Raw genomic sequence first — 14779 nt, forward strand, 5'->3', positions numbered from 1 at the left:
TATGGAACATGTAAATAACTAACTAACTAACCAGTTAATGCTCAAATCTTCTCATCTCTACGTACATATTGCAAGATATATTCACGTGAGCCTGCTTATGCGATTTAAATCATCATTTGTTGCTGGGTCTCATGAGCAAGTTTTCGTGTCTCTGACACCTATCCTGAGGCAGATAGCGCAGATGTTTGTGATCAACGTCTAGCACTGTCTGCCGTAAACTACGGTATTCTTCGAGGAGGACACTGCAGATTATTGTAGCGACAGCCTCTTGTCGCATTTCTGCCCGCTATTATTTTCACGTGCTCATTTTAAGGTCTAGACGCTGTCAGATGCGTTGAAATCGGTGATAGAAAGTACCATTAGTGCGTTGCGTCATGTGGACGTCTTCATGCTCTGAGATTCAGCAAAAATTCATCAAATGTCCGAACTGCTGTAGCTCGTTATGATCGTGAATGAACGTTGTTGCTACTCTGTACTTACGTCTTGAGAACCGATAGTACACTTAACGAGTGATAACGAGTGATATGCGACCGGTATCTTACTCAGTCCTAGCAGCCTGGTGAACTGAAGTTACTGCAACATGACCACAGGCTCTATCATGTCCTGAGCGAAGATGTAACACCATTCATTTTGCTGGTCCAACGACGAGGAGCCGCTACCTACTTACGGTTGATCAGTTACTCGCGGGGCGTTCATTAATAACTTAATCGTATCAATCCATTGAATCTGCCTAGTTGTCATACGTATTGTTAGGAGTACTGTTTGGTGATGTTCATCTGGGGAGAAAATGAATCTTATTCAACCTGTGAGAGGGCAGGTAGCCGCACCATCAGCAGGGTCCGAGTAGGCACACGAGGGGAGGGGTTTACTAGTTATCGGGAGCTCCAAGGTTAGGCGCGTTATGAAGCCCATTAGGCAGATAGCGTTCAGGGCTAAAAAAGAAAGTTAATGAGCACTCGATATGTCTGCCCGGGGTTCTCGTCCGAGATGTGGAGGCGGCTTTGCCTGCGGCTATCGAGCGTGTAGGGTGCAGCAGTTGTCTCCAAGTTATGGCTTACGTTGGCATGAAGGACGCCTGTCGCATGGGTTCTGAGGTAATCCTCAGTTCATACAGGCGCTTGGTGAAGACTGCTGGCCTTGGGCGTAGGGTGCAAGCAGGGGTCACAATTTGCAGCATTGTTCCCAGAAATGATCGGAGTCCTTTGGTTTGGAGCTGAGTGGAGGGTATCAACCAAAGGTTTCGTCGACTCTGTGACAGTCTTGGCTGCAGATTTCTAGACCGGCGTTATATAGCGAGTGATGGAATGAATATCGGAAAGGCAAATTAGAGGCCATAGGAGGGGGGAGTGTTCATTGGAGCTGACAGAAATATTGTCTCTATTGAGGTCGAAGTTGAGTGTGAGAGTAAAATTATCTGGTCGCGTATAGCAGGTGTAAGTCAAACCAAGTTAATTGTGGGCTATATTTACCGGCCTTCCGATTCTTCTGTGACAGTTCTTAGAGTTATTCAAAGGAAGACTACGGTCAGCAGCGGGTAAATACCCAGATTATATTATACTAGTTGGAGGCGACCTTAACCTACGGAGTGTAGACTGGGATGTCTATGTATTCGTTTGGGGGAGAGGGGCGGGTACAGAGAGACGGTCATGCGAAATATGTTTGAAAACGTTTTCTGAATACTGTCTTGAAAGATAGCTCAGCAGCTACATGCAATGGAAATAACTTAGACCTTGTAGCTACAAATAGGGTGGACCTCATCGACAATGTCAGTATAGAAATGGGCGTTAGCGATCATGATATCATTATACCAACAATGATTGCGAAAACTAATAAATCAGTCAAGAAGGCTGGGAGAGAGTTTCTGCTAGATAGGGCAAATAAGCAATTGTTAGCATCTTACTTAGACAGTGAATTGACATCAACTAGTTCCAGCAAGATGGATGTGGAGGAATTAGGACAAAGTTTAAGCAGATTGTAAATCTTTATGTGCCTAGTAAATGGATAGAGAATGGAAAAGATCCACTATGGCTAAATAACGAAATTCGGGAGATGATGACGCAGAAGCTGTTGCATTCTCGGTTCGAAAGAGAACGCACAAATGACGACGAGTGAAGGTTAGCAGAGATTCGTGCGTCTGTGAAAATATCAATGAGTGAATCATACAACAGCTACCACCGTCACACCTTAACAAAAGACCTGGCAGAGAATTCGAGAAAATTTGGTTCTTCGTAAAATCGATAAGCGGGTCTAAGACTTCGATTCAGTCTCTCGTTGGGCAGTCTGGTGTGGCAGTTGAAGATAGCAAAATGGAAGCCGAAGTTTTAAATTTCACATTCAAGAAATCGTTCACACAGGATAATCGTGCAAACATATCATCATTTGTCCATCGGACAGACGGCACAGTAATGAGCACCCCTGGCGTAGAGAAACAACTGAACGATATGAAAGCAAATACATCACCATGTCCGGATGGAATCTCAATTAGGTTTTACAAAAAAATACTCTATGGCATAGGCCCCTTACCTAGCCAGCATTTATCGTGAATCTCTCACCCAGCTCAAGGTCCCAAGTGACTGGAAAAAAAGAGCAGCTGACTCCAGTTTATAAGAAGGACGCGCAAAATTACAGAACAGTATCCATAAACTCCTGTTTGTTGCAGAATCCTTGAACATAATCTCAGAATGTATTAAACTTTCTTGAGACTGAAAACCTTATGTCCACGAATCAGCATGGTTTTAGTAGGCATCGCACATGCGAAACTCGGCTTGCCTTTTCTCACATGTTGTACTACGAACAGCGGATGAAGGGCAACACATAGAGTCCGCGTTTCTAGATTTCCTGAAATTATTTGACACGGTGCCCCATTGCAGGCTGTTAACGAAAATACGAATATGGAATAAGTTCACAGATATGAGAGTAGGTAAAAGACTTCCTAAACAATAGAACGCAGTATGGTGTCCTCTAAGGCGACTGTTTATCACAGACAAGGAAATCATCAGGAGTGCCCCAGGGGAGTGTGATATGACCTCTGATGTTGTCTGTACACAAAAATGATTTGGCGAACAGGGTGGGCAGCAACCTGCGGTTGTTTGCTGATGATGCTGTGGTGTACGGTAGGGCGTCCAAATTGAGTGGCTGTAGGAAGATACAAGACAACTTAGACAAAGTTTCTAGCTGGTGTGATGAGTGGCAGCTACTTCTAAATGTGGAAAAATGTAATTTAATTCGGACGAGTAGGAAGAACAAACTTGTAATTTTCAGACGCGGTATTACTAGCGTCCTACTGGACACAGTCAAATCGTTTAAATATCTGGACGTAGAATTGCAAAGCGATATGAAATGGAACGGGAATGGGTGAAATGTTGTAGGGGAGGCGAATGGTCGACTTCAGTTCCTTGGGAGAATTTTGGGAAAGAGTGGTTCACCTGTAGAAGACCGCATATAGGACGCTGCTGCGACTCATTCTTGAGAACTGTTCGAGTGTTTGCGATCCGTACCCAGTCGGATTGAACTAAGATATCGAAGCAATTCAGATGTAGGCTGCTGGAAGGGTTGCCGGTGGGTTGTATCAACAGGCAAGCGTTAATGAAATGCTTCGGAAAATGAAATGGGAGTGCCCGGAAAGAAGGCGACGTTCTTTTCGAGAAACACTATTGAGAAGATTTAGAGAACCGGCATATGAAGCAGACTGTCAAACGATTCTATTGCCGCCAGCATACATTGCTCGTGAGGACCACGAAGATAAGATACGAGAAATTAGGGCTCAAACTGAGGCACAGAGACAGTCGTTTTCCCTCACTCTCTTTGCGAGTGGAACAGGAAAGGAATTGACTAGTACTTTGGTACAGAGTACCCCATGCCACGCATCGTACGGTGGCTTGCGGATCCCTCTATGTAGATGTAGATGTTGATGAAGTAGGGGCTACTATGAACGAACTCCGCGGTGTGCTTTTCTTTGAATAGATAAACGATATCGGGTCCAAAGAAGATGCTGTATGTCAGTTTTTAATATGTTTACATATCAATACAAATGTTTGTCATTTTTGTAACAAAATGGACCCAAATCTATTATTAATGAACAAAACGCACAGTTGTGTCAACATACAGTTAAGTTTCTCAAGCACCTCAAAGGAATCTATTACCGCCTTCATAAAACATTCCTCCATTTCAATGTTCTCATTGTATGCGTATACATAAATTTATTGTAGGATTGAAATTTTCAAATTGATTTTATACGTAGCCTGAGTCGAGGATTTGCATCGTCGCCATCTTCAGGCACTGTGCGAACAGTGGGGTAGCGCTGTATTTTCGTAGCAATTAGCGTCGCACTGCACGCATACAAGTTTAAATCTCTGAGCGGACGCTCCATTTGTGTCTCTTGCGTAGTCGAAATTGCGAGGCAGAACTGCAGAGCTAGTGGACAGACTGTAAGCTCGTAGAGTCCTAACTCAATGTAGCGACTCAAAATGCGTGGGAATTACTTTCTCTTACTGATTCAACGATCATGTTCTCTGTGTGAAGAACACTAAAACAAGTAAATATTCTTCACGGATCGAGAACGAATTCAATAACCTGAACTTCACGGACTCACTTCAGCTGCTGTGAAGGTATAGGAAGAGGAATATGTTTCAAAGGCCTCAAAATTTGCAGCTATAGGTTTATATCTTGAATACGATGTCAATCAATGCAAGAAACTGGATTCATGTTATCAGATCTACGGTGGAGATGTAACTCGTTGGATTAAAAGGAAACGACCGTTATTTCGAAATCTAATCATTCGGGCAAAAGACTTGAAGAGTATAGAGATCTTTAAACTATTTTTATTATTGGTTTCAAGCAAGCCATTTCACTACATGTAACTAAGTGACCCAATGACACAAACAGGTCATATGTTTGACTCCCTTAATATAAAGCTGTCAGCGACCCTCACGTGGTATTGAACACCACAATGCTACAAGAGGCGCGGTTCTGTTAGAGTTTGTATTCCGTTTCCTTCCTCTGACCTTTGAACCGACCTACCCCGCCAGTTATAATGTGACCTACGGTCCAACGTGAATTTCAAACCTCAGTGCAACTTGCTTATTCTCGCATTTATAAACATTACAGAGGTGAATGAAGTGTTGACTACAAAATATATGAAAGTCAGTGTATTCAATAAAACCAAATTATATAAAGATGAGCGAACAGTCATTTCAGGTGACACTGGACAAACAACAATTTTGTTGAAAAGAATATGAATGGTTTTCTTCGTAACGTTGTGTACCCTGAATTACAAAATGAAATCTGGGCTATTGGGCTCAGTTCTTCATGTCACATGCTACCATCTATCTGTTAATTTCATTTAGAACTCGACAACTGTTTATTCTTGAGTGGCTAACTGATTGTATTCAACAGATTTAACTGTTGAAAAATTATGTAAATGTGTATAATAACTTGCTACTCAGGCCTCCCGAACGTTTGTGGTTGTTAATTCGGAGGAAAAAATGCCTCCTACCTGCGCAAATCCTTCCAGTCATTTAGCAGAGACTTAACTCTGAAATCACAGACGGAAATAAACCGCCATGTAAAGAAGTGCTATCGTTACTTCTGGTGTCTGTTGCTGCTGGAGGATAACATCGGAAAACACAACCGGCCGTTATTTTTCTCTGTCAAAAATACATGGAAGCATTATGAAAACATGGAAACCTGTGTAATATATTAATTTACCATCTGTTATAAGTCCTGTATGTGAGACTGAAGAATTTCCAGTAATAGTGCCTCTTGAGAATGTAACGGCGAGTAAATTGAATACTGTGACGAGAAGGAGATGTGCATCTGACCCAACGCTCCAAGAACACCGTGTATCAATTGAGCCAAACATTTTGTTGAAGGGGATCTCAAAGATCTTATTAGTAATTTAAATTCGTTAAAGCAAGAGGCTGAGCTTTCAGCTTCGCTATTAAAATGACAGAATCTTCTTCTTCATGATACGAGGATGATATTTTATCGTACCACCATGCATTTTTCTCTGAAAATTTCTCCGGCAAAGGGAACATGGCTTCTTGCAATAACATCGTTTCCTTTATGCAGACTCTTGACCGTGTTTGCAAGGACAAGATAAAAATGAGTCTCAGATCAGCACTTCTCACAATGGGTTAGAAATTTCCATGTTTTCCCATTTGCTCAGGCAGTTAATATGAAGGTGAAATTGTTACGGCAATTCTTGTATACTTAATTAGTAGCAACATTTCCAAAAGTTTAATCTGTATTATAACAACTGTCGATTAATGTTCATGCAAATGTCAGTTTTACTTTTTACCTGTGCAGCTGTTTTATTTTTGTATGACGTAATCTGACCACAAAAGGAAATATCAGTGAAATAATCTGTGACATGGAACCTCATGAGCACCGAATTTCAGTGTTTATTCTAAAGCGTGTGTCCATATGTTCTCTACGCTGGAAGTGATGGTTTGTGGAGAATACCAGAACTCCGATTTGTTTTTAACTTGCATCACGGCGGCGAACACTGGTTGCGTGCATCTCTCCTTTTATGATCCCGTTACTGTAAATTTTTGTGGCACTAATTTTGTGGGAAGTTGATCAAATAAAAAAAGAAACCCAAAATTATTCTTTCTTTGGGTTGTGAATTAATAATACACTTTGCTTCTCAGCACTAACTGTTAACATACAAAGCTATTTCCGATTCCACAATCTTGTTCAATCATGTTAGACACGTCATTGATCATTGAAATAACTTACATACTTGTTTTCTTATCTTACTTGTAGCATTCAGGTTTTGTGTTGTATCCTCGACTTCTTGTCTCAAATGTTAATTTTGTCAGTTACTAGTACGTATTTATTCCAGTCTTCAAATAGTCCATCTCCTGCTTCCACCTCACCATCTGCTCCTTCAACTCCTCTCTATCCATCGCCCCCCAACCCCCTCTGCCTGCACATCCTCCACCCTCGCACCCTCTGTACATTTCATCCATCGCCTTTTCCAGTTCATTCGTCCCACCCCTTTTTCTGTTCATCTGTTCCTCCCCACTCTCTCTGTCGACGTGCTCCTAGCCTCTGCACACGTCTCCTCGTTCTCCTTTGTCCATCCCCTTCTCCCCCTTCTCATTCCATCTGCTTTCCAGAGCATTCACACAAGGTTGGCGCCGGTGGCGACACCTACAACGTGCTGACATGAGGAAAGTTTCCAACCGATTTCTCATACACAAACAGCAGTTGACCGGCGTTGCCTGGTGAAACGTTGTTGTGATGCCTCGTCCTTTGAGAAAGGTCGGATTGTAGCCTATCGCGATTGCGGTATCACATCGCGACATTGCTGCTCGCGTTGGTACCGACATGAGTTGTTACCGACATGAGCCACCACCTGCAGTTGGCTGCACCCTGTACTCTTCATGGCATCCGGAAGCGCCTTTTCTACATCCGAAATGACTCCCCACGGAGTGCACACAGCCTTCGTTCCCCTCCTTGGCAGCCATGTTCCAAAGGGGGCCCATTACGCGCCTAACGTTGGAGCTCCCAACAACCAGCAAACCCACCCTCTGTGAATGCCCAGACCTTGCGGGCCGAGAAGCTTCCTCTGAAACAGGGTGGACGACTGCATCCGGCTCAGCAACATCCTCAGCCACAGATAACGCCCGAAACCTGTTCGTCAAACGAACCAGGGTGGCCCTCAGATTGGCCCCTCGGAAAGTCTTTCACTGCCAGCCGGACTTTGGAATGATCTTCCACTCGACCACAAGTGAGAGGTGAACCTCAGTGCAGGCAGTGCCCAGGGCGGTCGCAGCAGTGGACCGATAGGACGACACGTGGGACGTGCTCGGCGTCCCTCGCGACCCAGCGTTCGATCCCCCACAGTGACGCCCCTTGGCAGCAGCCTCAAGCTGTGTGACGGAAGCCAAAGCAGCCTGGAGCTGTGAGGGTCGCCAACTCACCTCGCATCTGTACACAACAATCACAGTTCCTATCCATTACTACATTCGCTCCTGTTTGAAGCTCGTAAAAATATGCAAGAAACGAATGGTGTACTCGCCTTATTAGCAGCGGTAAATCGAAGTGCTTTCTCACTGACGGTCTAACCGACACTGACCTGTTCTAACCAAACAAACAAAAGCCTGTACGATACGAGAGTCGATAGGAATGGCGGTAGTGTTCACTAAACTGTTATTGAATTGAAAGGTTGTGCATAGTAAACACTCAAACACGCAAGAAATTACAAAAACAAACTACTAAGTACCCAGATAACTGAAAATAAGTCGCTCCTGTTTGAAGCTCGTAAAAATATATAACAAGCGAACGGTGTACTTGCCTTATTAGACTACTGGCCATTAAAATTGCTACACCACGAAGATGACGTGCTACAGACGCGAAATTTAAACGACAGGAACAAGATGCTGTGAAATGCAAATGATTATCTTTCCAGAGCATTCACACAAGGTTGGCGCCGGTGGCGACACCTACAACGTGCTGACATGAGGAAAGTTTCCAACCGATTTCTCATACACAAACAGCAGTTGACCGGCGTTGCCTGGTGAAACGTTGTTGTGATGCCTCGTGTAAGGAGGAGAAATGCGTACCATCACGTTTCCGACTTTGATAAAGGTCGGATTGTAGCCTATCGCGATTGCGGTTTATCGTATCGCGACGTTGCTGCTCGCGTTGGTCGAGATCCAATGACTGTTGAAAGAATATGGAATCAGTGGGTTCAGGAGGGTAATACGGAACGCCGTGCTGGATCCCAACGGCCTCGTATTACTAGCAGTCGAGATGACAGGCATCTTATCCGCATGCCTGTAACGGGTCGGGCAGCCACGTCTCGATCCCTGACTCAATAGATGGCGATGTTTGCAAGACAACAACCATCTGCACGAACCGTTCGACGACGTTTGCAGCTGCATGGACGATCAGCTGGGAGACAATGGCTGCGGTTACCCTCGACGCTGCATCACAAAAATGGTTCAAATGGCTCTGAGCACTATGGGACTTAACATCTATGGTCATCAGTCCCCTAGAACTTAGAACTACTTAAACCTAACTAACCTAAGGACAGCACACGACACCCAGTCATCACGAGGCAGAGAAAATCCCTGACCCCGCCGGGAATCGAACCCGGGAACCCGGGCGCGGGAAGCGAGAACGCTACCGCACGACCACGAGCTGCGGACGCTGCATCACAGACAGGAGCGCCTGCGATGGTGTACTCAACGACGCACCTGTGTGCACGAATGGCAAAACGTCATTTTTTCGAATGAATCCCGGTTCTGTTTACAGCATCATCATGGCCGCATCCGTGTTTGGCGACATCGCGGTCAACACACATTGGAAGCGTGCATCCGTCTTCGCCATACTGGCGTATCACCTGGGGTGATGGTATGGGGTGCCATTCGTTAACGTCTCGGTCGCCTCTTGTTCGGATTGACGGCGCTTTGAACAGTGGACGTTACGTTTCAGATGTGTTACGACCCGTGGCTCTACCATTCATTCGATCCCTGCGAAACCCTACATTTCACCAGGATAATGCACGACCGCATGTTGGAGGTCCCGTACGGGCCTTTCTGGATACAGAAAATCTTCGACTGCTGCCCTGGCCAGCACATTCTCCAGATCTCTCACCAATTGAAAACGTCTGTTCAATGGTGACCGAGCAACTGGCTCGTCACAATACGCCAGTCACTGCTCTTGATGAACTGTGATATCGTGTTGAAGCTGCATGGGCAGCTGTACCTGTACACGCCACCCAAGCTCTGTTTGACTCACTGCCCAGGTGTGTCAAGGCCGTTATTACGGCCAGAGGTGGTTGTTCTGGGTACTGATTTCTCAGAATCTATGCATCCAAACTGCGTGAAAATTTAATCACATGTCAGTTCTAGTATAATATATTTGTCCAATGAATACCCGTTTATCATCTGCATTTCTTCTTGGTGTAGCAATGGCCAGTAGTGTTGTAGCAGGAAATAGCGGTGCGCTCTTGCTGGCAGTCTAACCGACACTTGAATTGGTTGTGGAGGGTGTCATAAAGTCATTCTATCTTATCTTGAGGTAAACTGCTCCTTGATATCCTGAATACTGGTACACTGAATAAGTCTACGTCCAAGATAGCCCCATACATGTTCTATCTGGGACAGATCTGGGGGTCTTGCTGGTCATGGGAATACCTCGACATCACGCAGACAGTTCATATTGACACATGCTATGTGTGGTCGGGCATTATCCAGTTGAAACATGGCACCATGATACTGTAGCTTCAGGACGCAGGATGTTCCTCACGTACCGTTTTGCCGTTACAGTCTCCTCATTTATTATCGGCCAGGATTTGAAGTCATACCCGGGGTTTTAATCGAACAGAGCGTGAGTATTTCGGAACGCAAGAGCCAGTCATGTCTGAATTTTGCCACACGAGGTTACGAGACACGGCCGTATGCCCATAGAGGTTGGTGGTGTGCTCTGATTGTTTTCGAGGGAAGCAGAAATTGCATATTTGCAAAGGCTATAATTTTATTGATAACGTTTGTACCTTTTCAGCATGCTTCCTGTATACAGTATGCAAACTTACGAGACTCGTCCAGAAATACCCCTAGATATCTCGTTACTGCACTTCCCCTAATCGTTACATCATTTAATTTTCTTTTGGGGTTTCTTACTAGATTCCCTTTCAGCAGGAGGTTCATTGTTTTCTGATGTGCTAGTGATAGTTTAACACTTCCACACCAGCGCTCAAGTTCTTGGAGCGCTGCATTACATTTGTCTTCTATAATCGTTCTGGAGTCACCACATACAGCGAACAGCACGTCATCTGCAAATGCAACCAATCCGCTTACATTACCGCTCTCATGTAATTAATCTCGTATGGGCTCCAGTGCTACATTCCTGAACTCTGGACTACGCATTAATCCTTGTGGACATCTTTTGTTATTGTCTTGGTTATTTTCTTTCCTGGACACGTAAAAGAAACATGTCGCCCACGACAGTAATCTCTCAGGTAGTTGTATAGTGCTTCTGGACGCTCCAAATCCCTCAGGTGTCCAAAGAAAGACGGCCACCATAGGTTACCGAAAGCGCCAGCAGTATCAGACATCACTGCCGAAGCACACGCAAAATGAATACCTGTCACTAGCGAAATCGTCTTATTAAATGCGTCTTAGGTTGGCTTGCTTCTTCTAAACTCCTACTGGTGAGGGCTCATCCCGTGTAGCAGCCCATGATCTTGTATTTTTTTGCTTATTAGTTGTTCAAATATCTTTCCGGGTACCTTTAAAAGACAAAATGGTCTGTACGATTTTTCCTTCATTGGATCCTTATCTAGCCTTTTCATTACCACTTCAGCGTTCTTCCACGGTGCAATGACCCTTCTTTGTAAGAGATACTCGATGTAGTGTTCGCGCAAGTAACTATCTCATAGGTCACATAGGGCGTTTATTATTTCATCAGGGATCCCGTCAGGTTCTGGTTTTTTTCTTTTTCTGCCTTAAAATTATTTGCCTATTTTCTTGTTGTGCGAAGCGGGACACAAGTCAAGTTTATTGTCTCTATAGTCTCCCCACAACATTTTTGGTAGCCCACGCTGATCATTTATTTCACTTTCTTCTTCATCGTCAGGAAGCAGTGTTTCCATTGGCAGGGCAGCTGACTTTTTCCAACTTGCTGTTACCATTCCATCATTTCTTTTGAGCGTGGATGATACTGTTGATGATCGCATTTTATAGCAGCCTACTTTATAAGGTACACCCCATGGAGTAGTTTCTAAGTTAGCTTCTATGAATAGCTTACAAAGTTCCATTTTTGTTTTCCATAACTCTTCCTTAAAGTATCTACGCAACCTTTGGACTCTTTCTTCTTGGGTCTTTGGTTGAGCTTCCTCGCTCTTCTTGTTTCACATCTTATTTGCTGCAGCGCCTCGGTCCAATAGCAAGGTACTTCTTTAGAATTATTTCTGTTGCTCCGACCTTCCCTTCGTAGATTGACGAATAGCGAGATTCATTCAATACCTGTAGGCTGAGTTCCGTAATACCTACTTCTAGTCGTTCTTCCACTGTCAGCTTTCACGCGTCAATGCTACAATACTGACTTCGCATTCCATCAATGCAGTACACAAGAAGATAGTGATGTCGGACGTTGGGTTCTGGACCGAATTCGACGTTCTAACTCATCTCAAAGGTGATCCACTGGGTCCACGTCGGGCCTAATGGCAGGTCCATTGTCTGCTTAACGTTCCTCTATTGTACACAGTAAACAATTCAATAAAATTTGTTCAAATCTTTGGGCGTTTGGCATTTTTAGGGACAATAAAAAGACCACGTCCTAACCACGAATAATACGCCGCTTAAGTACCTGGCAGAGAGTTCATCGAGCCATGTTTAGACTATTTCTCTACTTTTTCATTCTTGAATAGCGAGTGGGAATAATGAACGTTTAAAACATACCGAACGCGCCCTGATACCTCATATTTTATTACGGCGATTTTTCCTTCCTACGTAGTTTAGCACTACTAAAATATTTTAGCATCCTGAGGAGAAAGTTGTTGATCTCGCAGCAACGAGAAACGTCTTTATCTTAGTGATTGACACCCCGACTCACTTATGATATCCATAACACACTCTCGCGTATTTCGTGATGATAAAAAACGAGCTGCGCTCCTTTCGACCTCTTCGACGTCCTCCTATATGGTAAGGAACCCAAAACCTATAGCTACACTGTAGCAGAGGGCGGACAAGTGTAGTGTAGGCAATCTCTTCAGTAAACCTGTTGCATCGTCTGAGTGTTCTGTCAGTACAACGCAGTCTTCAGTTTGTCTTCCCCACAACATTATCATTGGGATTGTTCCAATATAAGTTGTTCGTTGGAGTAACTGGCTAAGTTGACAGCCTTTACATTTGTGTGATTTATAGTGTAACCTAAATTCAGCGGTTTCCTTTTTGTACTCATCTAGGTAACTTCACACTTTTCCTTTTTTAGGATCAGTTGCCCCATTTCGCACCAATCAGATACCTTGTTTAAATCATATCGCAATTGGCTTTGATTCATGATGAGTTTCCTATACAAGTAAATGACAGCATCGTCTGAATAGAGTGTAATAGAGCTTCACAGATTACCTTCAAAGTCGTGTATATATGTTAGGAACAGCACAGGGCCTATAACACTTTCTTTCGGAACGCCATATAACATTTCTGTGTTACTTATAGATTTCCATCAATTCCTACGAACCTTTTGATACGAAATCACGAATCAAATCGCATAACTGTGAAGATACTTGATAGGCACGAAAATAGATTTGTGTCGCTTGTGAGAATAGGTGCCAAAAAAACCTTCAGAAATGCAGGGATTTGGTATCAAATTCAGATCACCTGTTGATAACACTCATTATTTCGTGTGCATAAGGAGCCGCTTGTGTTTCACAAAAACGATATTTTCTGAATCCGTGCTGAATATGCGCCCGTAGACCGTCTTTTTTTTATTTTTTTTATTTTTTATTTTATTTTTTTTTGTTGTTGTTGTTGTTGAGGTAATTCATAATGTGCTTCAAAACTCTACTGCAAACGACGTCAGTGTAAAGGGTCTGTAATTTATATGGTTACTCGTGGGTAATTTCACGTCAAATTCATGCTGCACTCAACCCGACTCACTTAGGTTTATTTCAGATTTGGGACATTCAGTGATCCAGGTAAGACATGGAAAACTAGCGATTCGTAGCGGTATATGACGATTGTAAAGAAAGTTACAGGTCTACAAAGTAAATCAATTGTGTAAAATTTGCATGGGTCTGAAACAACAATGAAATTTGTATCAATGAAAAATTATTGAGTGGAACTATACATTTATATGCTACATGGCATGTTTCTAAGAATTTTCACATTCAAGGTCATTGTCCTTAACCTTTAACCTTGGATATCTCAAAAGATTCAGCCTTCAATTTCTTTGAAAAAAAAAAAAAAAAGAAAAATATTGTTGTATTGCCCAATAAGCCACTAAAAACACGGTAAACATAAAGTTAGCGCACCAAAGTCATCATGATGAAAATTTTATTTCTTCTACAACTGCAGTAAGCAGCTATGAATCCGTTTCTTTTTTTCAGAACAGCAGACAATAGCAGTCACTGTTAGTCTGATAAATTGTTTCTTGCTGTGAACAGCCAGTCTGATAGAGTTTTATTTCAACCAGTCATCATTAGCTTGATTCCTGGGTGTGGCTTGTTTACTCAGATTGCTGTGTATACGTGCTGTGAAGTAGTATTCAGCAGTAGTTCGTAAAAAATGGATTTCAAGTCCAAATTTTACTGTTTCAATGCATTTCACGAAGGAGGACACAAGAGAGTACAGAAGAACTTAAAGAATGTTCGGGAGTATATAGTAAACAGGTGTCCTACTCTATTGGTAGGTGGAAAAATTTGCAACCCATGTAGAAAGCAAATATCATAAAACCCATAAACCGTTGCAGGTGTTGCTGCAGCTTTGCTAGGTGCTTCCAGAGGACATGTTAAGTGGCGATGACATAACGCCGGATCTTTCACTGGATACTTTAAATATAAGCCTCCAGTTTTTAGGTGAATCTCGTGTGGAGACAGGGAAGCTTCAGTATAAGAAATGTACTCGAACCTAAAATTGAAGAAGATTGCCTCAATATTGGAATTACGTATGTGGCACAACTGGAAGAAAAGGAGTGTGAAAAAATACAGAAATAAGAATCACAACCCAGCTTCAGAATATATGTGTGAAAAAATACAAATTTTGACAGTACTATCAAAAACGCTGGGGTGGAAGAAAAACTATGAAAGAATTTTCCACTTCATGTC

This window comes from Schistocerca nitens, chromosome 3 (genome assembly GCF_023898315.1).
Source record: "Schistocerca nitens isolate TAMUIC-IGC-003100 chromosome 3, iqSchNite1.1, whole genome shotgun sequence".
Classification (NCBI taxonomy): Eukaryota; Metazoa; Arthropoda; class Insecta; order Orthoptera; family Acrididae; genus Schistocerca; species Schistocerca nitens.